Source organism: Penaeus monodon, chromosome 9, assembly GCF_015228065.2.
Source record: "Penaeus monodon isolate SGIC_2016 chromosome 9, NSTDA_Pmon_1, whole genome shotgun sequence".
Lineage (NCBI taxonomy): Eukaryota > Metazoa > Arthropoda > Malacostraca > Decapoda > Penaeidae > Penaeus > Penaeus monodon.
Genome location: NC_051394.1, coordinates 53,429,525 through 53,436,716, shown reverse-complemented (window position 1 = coordinate 53,436,716; position 7,192 = coordinate 53,429,525). Strand labels below are relative to the sequence as shown.

The 7,192-nt window shown below is 39.4% G+C and overlaps 1 pseudogene; it reads right to left on the bottom strand.

Annotated features, from left to right (window-relative positions):
• Nucleotides 1–739: 739 nt before the first annotated feature.
• LOC119576770 lies at nucleotides 740–6,640 on the bottom strand (annotated as a pseudogene).
• Between the last annotated feature and the right edge of the window lie 552 nt (nucleotides 6,641–7,192).

The following is a 7,192-nucleotide window of genomic DNA, read 5'->3' as shown; positions in this document are numbered from 1 at the left end:
AGTTTTTATTTTTTAAGAGCAGTAGAGTGATTCCTTCATCTTTTGGAAGAGTTAAAACCCCAAAAAAAAAATTTTTTTTACCATGGATGTGACAAGAACAAAAAATTATTCGGGAAACTACAGTATTTTATGTGCATAATAAGTGCAACTCATTTACATATATGTCATGGAGAAAAAAATTGATTTTGGGAGCATATACGGAATTATAATAGGTCATATCTTTTAACCTGCCTCCTTTTTATATTCTAACAAAGAAATCAACAGTTTTGTACAAATTACCAAAACCATGTTTTGTTTTTACTCAGGGGAAATTTGATACAAAAATCAAAACAAAAAAACCACACTATGAGTTAAACAATTAACTGGCATTAATCAATATACATCCACTTGCAAAAAAAAAAAAATGTTGACACCAGATGACCAGGTACATATACAGTTTTTTATACACAGAGATGGCTCCAAAATGCTTAGCCATAAAGTCAATTCTAGGGGATTTTTTTCATTTAAATTATTACAGTTTAACATTAACCCAATCAAATGGATTTGTTTTAATGTCCCCTTTAGTTTCTCTGAAGAATGGGATTAAAAGGTGCTTTCAGGTAGGGACACTGACTCCCTGGGTGACTAAGTACTTGTAGAGCCATCAGTGTATGAAAAATAATAATAATAACAAAACATTTACCCATGCCTGACAGTGCATGCTCCCACCATCAACGGGTACAAGAAGAAAACACTCTTTTTAAACTGGCTCCCAACACAACAAATAAAAGGCTAGACGTGAGCCAGAGTACACACCTCGTGGTACGGGCTGAAGAGACGTAATAAGTATAGGTTCTCCGGAACTCATGACCGCCCCCAGCTCTGAGGCCCATGTGTCACCATTGCAGCATGCCAGTGCACCTGCAATATGCATGAATTATGAGAGCAGTCTATTTGGAGCATATTACTTACTAATCCTCTTTATCTATCTCTTGACTTGGAGAATGATTATCACTTCTTATCTATCTGACTTTTAGATGGAATAATATAAACTATTAATCTCTAAGACCCCTTTTAAAAAAATGCTATTTCTAGCTATTTATAACCAAGATTAATATCTGAAATCATTTAAATTACATGTACAAATATCTCTTTTGTCTGGAAGTGCAACATATTGCCACTAATAGCACACCGAGTACTCAAAAACTTGTACAGTGTTGCATTTTTTTTACTTTTTCATTTTGTTTTTTATCCAGAAACTACAAGATGCAGAGACTTCCTGGTATCTGGTATACTTCACTTTACATACATGACTGTAGTGTATAAAGTGTATTCACAATAAAACAAGTTGGGTTTAGAGACTAAAAAATATCAGATTAAATGAAAAAACAATTCTAGAAAAAAAAAAATAATACAAAGTAACTCTGCCAAGTAGACTACAAAACAGTAGTTTACTGCAACTTATACAAATCGCGACCCAGGCCAAACAAGCACTGAACTCACCAAGAATAGCAACGCTAAGCCAGGAGCAACGGTATTTGTAAACGAGGTCTACTGGATTTTCTCCGCACCCACAGTCCACGATGAAGAGCCAGGCAAGTAAGCTTGCAACACGCCATTGCAAACCACCTGTACCCAGTTTCGTTCACCTCCTGAAAAACAGGCAAATGTACTTTTTTATTTTCTCTTATTTATATCATGAAGTACAAGTTATATTCTGAATTAAATTTCCTTTCTCAAACTCTACTTTCACAGATATTCTAATGATATGCAAAATTTTTGTGATGAATGGGAAAAAATGCAAACTATGTGAGAAGTCTGCACTGAAAACTACAAACACAGGTATAAGTACAAGCTTGTGATTTTGCATATTTATGTCAAATTTTGTAAGGAGTCATGTACCAGGTTAGTAACAGTAAAAGAGTAGCAATATATAGGTGTTTATAGTGCAAATTTCATCAATTATACATTGGAGAATTTCCTCTATAGCCATTATTAAGCAGTGCATTAACTTCACCACATATATAATCTATCAGTTTCCTGATAAATGTTCTCACTAACTCAAGCCAGATTAATACTGAAATAATTTAAATTACATGTACAAATATCTAATACTCTAATGCTTAATAATGCAAGATCCAGCATTACACTCTAATTTTGCCCTCCAATTAATCCAGAAACATGAAATAATGTTCGATGAAGTAAATCTTTCAAAACAGATGGACTTTCAATCATGAATGATAAAAACACAAATTATGACGAAAACACGAAACTCTTGGCGGAGAGAACTTCATAAGCTCGGGTTTGCTTTCAGATAACTCGGAAAGGATTAAAGGGATAAAACTGAAGTATTTCAGAAGTACATCAATAAAAATATGATTCTGAAAGGCATGTCCTTCATAAGAGCATTCAAGTGTTCTTCAATAGGAAAGGTGAAGACCCAGTGAAGTGGCAGAGAAAATTTCATAAAAACTTCAAAACAGTTTCTCAGATTCTAAATATTCTTATCCCCAAATGGAAAATTTAAGTGCCACTTGAAGTCTTCTTAAGAATATTTTAAAGATACCCCAAGGCTCGTTCAGATCTCTAAAAAGCCCCCAAACTTTTCATAAAAGACGACCCTTACAGACTTCTCAAAGACATCCCGAGGCCATCTCAATGATCTCTCGGAAGTCTTCTAAAAAAAAAAATAAAATAAATAAATAAATAAGAAAATTAAGATCTCCTCAAAGACTTCTAAAAATAGTAATAATATATAATATATTTTAAAAAACAGAGCCCTCCTCGAAGACTTCTCAAACAATGAAACGGAAATTCCACAACAAAAAAACTCAAGGATCTCTCACCTTCTCTGAAGTTCTCCTCCAGCTTGCGCTTGCTTGCAGACTTGTACTTGGTGGCCCGCGAGGAGGTGACGAAGAACACCATCAGGTCCACCAGGTAGACGTAGCTGCTCAGGGTCAGCATGAAGCCCACCACCAGACCTGTCAAAAGGCATTCCATTAAGCATCTCATCAAATTAATCAGTTCTATTCGTCGTCATCATCATCACGTTCATCATCTCCATCGTCATCACCATCAACATATCTGTCGCCATCACCATCACTATCATCGTCATTTTCACCATCAAAATCATTATTATTATTATAATTATCATCATGATCAATATTATTACCATTACTATTACTATTATTATCACTGTTATTTCTAACATTAGTACTATCATCATCATTAGGCTTCTATAATCATTACTATTATTATTATCCTCATTACTATCAGTCACTACCATTATCATTATTACAATCATTATCTTCACCATCACCACCACCATCACCATCACCACCATCACCAACACCATCATCACCACCAACACCACCATCATCACCCACCACCACCAAAATCACACACACATCACCATTTCAATCATAACCATCAGTGCACATCCGTGCAGAGCACCAACACAAATCTTTATCCTATTGACTGGTTTCTCCTTTCAGACCCCCAACCCTTAAAACCTCGGTGCTTTTATTTGAGCATTAACCATCCTTCAAACCTCGCTTTTATATTAATGTGCATGCGTGGTGTTTTTTGTGTGGTGTGTGTTGTGGATTGTTGGTGCGTGTGTGTGTGTTTGTGGTGTTGTTGAGGTTGGTGTTTATGTGTGTGTGTGTGTGTTGTGTGTGTGTGTGGGGTTTGTTGTTGGTGTGGTTGTGTGTTGCATGTGTGTGTGGTGTGTTGGTTGTGTGTGTTGTGTAGTGTTTGTTCATGTGTTGTTTTGTTGTGTTTGTGTTTTGTAGGGCCCCAATCCCAAAAATCTGTAAATCATTCCAAAGCTCTGGCCAAAACCATCTCAACACTTTTTCTGAACCGAGGACAGCATTTGTAATAACCTATAAAACAGCAAATAGCAACACAAACAAGTTATTTCATATACAGATGAAGCATAACCCCTTTAGACGACACGCAGGTCTAAGGGCATATTATCCCCCGGGGGGTGTTTGTTTTTGGGGGTTTGTTTTAGGGGTTGTTTTTGGGGTGTTACCGTGGGTTTGTTTTTTCTCATTCTTGGTCGTTCTGGGTATAATTTGGTATTTTGTGCGATTTATGTTTTTTTTTTCGTGTTCGTGTGTGTGTGTGTTGTGTGTGTTTGTGATGTGGTTTGTGGTGGTTGTTGGGGTTTGGTGTGTGTGGTTGGGGTGTGTTAAAATGGGGGTGTCCCGCGATTTCGTTTGTCTGTGATACTTGATTATACGGGGGCGTTCTAGGCCTTCTTTTTATCTATGGCTATCCATGGCGGGTTTAAGGTACTATATTCAGGAATCCAATTCAATAAAATACACAACAAGCGTAGGCCTATTTGAAGTTATGGTTTAGCTATGAAAAAGCCGGGGGAGTGTAAAAGAATGGGAAGGAAGCCCAAGATGATTTGTTTGTTGATTTTCGATAAAAGGACTCGATTATCCTTTAAAAGAATCCAAGGCGGAGAAGAGAGAGAGGAAGGTGACAGGAAAGAGAAAAGGCAAAGAGGATAAGCGAGAGAGAGAGGGAAGAAGAGGAAGAGAGAGAGAGAGAGAGAGAAAGAGGGGAGAGAGAAAGAAGAGAGAGAGAGAGAGGAGAAGCGAAGAAAGGGGAAAAGAAAAAGAGAAGGAGGAGAAAGAGAAAGAAAAGAGAAAGACAGAGAGAAGGGGAGAAGAGAAGTAGAGAGAGAGAGAGGAGAGAGAGAGAGAGAGAGAGAGAGAGAGAGAGAAAGAGAGAAAGAGGAGAGGAGAGAGAGGAGAGGGAGAGAAGGGAGGAGAGAGAGAGAGAGAAAAGGGAGGAGAGAGAGAGAGAAAAGGGAAGAGAGAGAAAAGGGAGGAGAGAGAGAGAGAGAGAGAGAGAGAGGGAGAGAGAGAGAGAGAGCTAAAGAGAGAAGAGAGAGAGAGAGGGAGGAGAGAGAAAGAGAGAGAGGGGGAGAGAAGAGAGAGAAGAGAGGAAGAGAGAGAGAAGAAAAGAGGAGAGGAGAGAGAGAGAGAGAGAGAAAGAAAAAGAGAGAAAGAGAGGAGAGAAAGAGAGAGAGAGAGGAGAGAGAGATGAGGAGAAGAGAGAGGGGAGAGAGGAGAGAGAGAGGGAGGAGAAAGAAGAGAGAGAGAAAAGGAGGGAGGGAGTGAGAGGGAGGGAGAGAGAGAGAGGAGAGAGAGGGGAAGAGAGAGAGAGAGAAGAAAAGGAAGAGAGAGGGGAGAGAGAGAGAGAGAGAGAGGGGGAGCCGTGATCATGACGATGGAAACGACGGTGCATGACGTTTGGAAAAATAGTGCTGACGATGGAAATATAGTAGGCGAAAGAGGTGAACAACCTACTATAAAACTCGGCGACGATAATGAACGACGGTGATAGTAAACAGCGAGACGCTTTAGTAAAAGACGGTTTGATGGTGAAGTCGTACACAAAACACCGGTACGAAGGGGTTTCACTGATACCACAAGCAACATCAACGATCATGGAGGTACCAGCAACGACCTACCATGAAGATACCTGCATAAGCCTACCATGAGCGCCAATACCCAAACCTACCATCGCCAGCCCACCACCACAAACCACACCAATGAAAACCCCGGGAAAATTTAGGAGCATCTACCCAAGACCTACTCACCGCAGACGGCGCCGCCCGAAGGAGAGGGAGCGGCGGGCGAGACCCCACCAGGCCACGAGCAGCGGAACCAAAGTCGCGCCCAGCCACCTGCTTGGCTCAATCACTGCCACTGTGGGGGGGGGGGGGGAGAGAATAGTAGATTAGATAGATTTTGTCATTAGGCATGGTCAAGGCAAGGGCACTAGGCACTGGGTGATGTAAAGGTATAAAAGCCAAAGCCGCATTTGAAAATCGATAAATAACAACCCTCCCTGACCCGGAGTCGAACCGGTCAATCGGGCATGCATTAAATTCGTCTTTCATAAATATACCTCAGTACATCTGACTTTGGATTTGAATTGCTAAATCAATTTCCACCGAGTGCCCACGGGGAGTGTGCGTGAAACTTCGCTATCGTTACCCAAGTATGAGTAGACAGGTCATGTCCATGGAGCTAGTGAGATCCGAGCTGCACGCTCCTTAAGAGGGTCGTGTGGGGTTGGTTTGGGTTTAGCCACGGCCTCCGGAGTGACCTAGGTTCGAGTCCTGGTCAGGGAGGGTTGTTATTTAACGTAATGGTGTTGCTTCAGGGGGAGATTTCGATATTACGCAAGTGACTGTCTAGTAGAGAGAGTATGTATGTATGTTTGGTGTTTTTTTTGGTTGTTTCAAATTCCGTTTTCGATCTCCCTAACATCCCAAACCTTGCCATTTAAATCAGAAAGTTTTCGAAACTTCCAATTTTAAGAGACGATTTTTGTCCACAACTACAAAACAAGACACAAACAGAATTAGAAAATGCAGTCTAAATAGATTGCAACAAAACATATTCCCCTTGATGAGTGACTAAACGTGATCTTCACACACGGACAAAAATAAAGCAAAGGCCCAATCTAGACAATAATTCGGCAAACTTCGGGAATACGAAGAGGAATGTCCGGTAAAATTTTCCCCTCCCCCTCTACCCCCCTTCCCCACCACCCCTCTCCCTTTCCTATCACATGTTAGTGTGCCTTTACCTTGACTTGACCTTTCCTGAGCTTGCCTATCCATTCTTACATTTTCCCATCTCATGACCACATACAAAGAGGGAATATTCTGTAAAAAAGACAAAACACACACACACACACACACACATACATTACATACATACATAACATACATATACATACATACATACATACATACATACATACATACATACCATACATACATACATACAACTACACATACACATACACATACACATAATATAAACATTCTTCCCGGGAAATCTAAAGCATCAACTTATCCACAAGCTTGTCTAAAATCCAAAACAGAAAAAAAAATAATAACATACATATGAAGTATAAGATTATATATAAACAGTCCTCAATATCACTCCACTTTTTCGTCTAAACAGCCGGTCCTTTAAAAAAAAAAAAAATCCCGACCGGTTACCTGTAGATCGCTAGACACAAACCACCCAAGCGCCCAAGCTATATCTTAATAATATCATAAAATAAATCATGTACATTACGTTCCTTATTGTTAAACAAAAACATTCTACAGTGTTCATATTTTTAATAATATACAAAATAAAAAAAAAATAATCAATTTTAACAA